This window comes from Meleagris gallopavo, chromosome 1, assembly GCF_000146605.3.
Source record: "Meleagris gallopavo isolate NT-WF06-2002-E0010 breed Aviagen turkey brand Nicholas breeding stock chromosome 1, Turkey_5.1, whole genome shotgun sequence".
NCBI classification, from domain to species: Eukaryota; Metazoa; Chordata; class Aves; order Galliformes; family Phasianidae; genus Meleagris; species Meleagris gallopavo.
Genome location: NC_015011.2, coordinates 74778070 through 74778926, shown reverse-complemented (window position 1 = coordinate 74778926; position 857 = coordinate 74778070).

Here is an 857-nt window from a genome sequence, read left to right as displayed (position 1 = left end):
CAAAAAAAAAAAAAATTTAAAGCCTTGACTTTTTACATGAAACAGACTCTACACAGCAGTAATGCTTTAAGTATTTAACACAGAATAAAAGAATTTTGAGAGAGAAAAATCTGATTCACAGTATCCTGTCACATAACAGCAGGTGAATAAAGTGAACCTAGTTCACTAATTCTGCAGCGAGCATTTTTACTTCTAAGTCTTCAAGCGTAAGTGTGGACTTTTGGAAGGAGAGACCTCATCCCTTAAGTCCAGCAGAGTTTGTAGGAGGCTGAAGCCATTGTTTACCCTCAAGAAACCAGACATCAATATGACAAATATAGCCAGTCTTAATACACTTAGCTGCCTACCATTTTCAAGGCTTAGACTATTTTAAGCATGGGTATTGTCAAAAGCATGTTTGTCGGGACCTTCTCACCAGACTTAGAGCAATACAACATGAAATAAGAATCAGGAAATCATCCATTTTAAATAACCATTTATTGGTTTTATTGCAAGCATATTTTCAGTTCTATTTCAGGTAAAAGCTACTCTTTCCATCTAAGGCAGCACCAAGATTGTCTCACAATTGACGTTTGAACATTAACCTGTTCTACATATGGAAACAGAGGCATTAGAAAAGCATCTAGGTGGAGAGGTGAATAAAGACCTTCACGCACACTGATTTCATGAGTATTCAAGTACAAAGTTCATTCTTATGGTGATATAAGTGTATTATTATGAGACATTCTGAGGCACAGTTGAAGTGTTTCTGACAGTAAAATCCCTAATGATCTTAGAAATAGCACATTGTTCAGAAGAGTCATAGAAGTGCAGCAATGGGTGGTTGTAAACTTTCACAGAATCTTGCTATTAGCAGT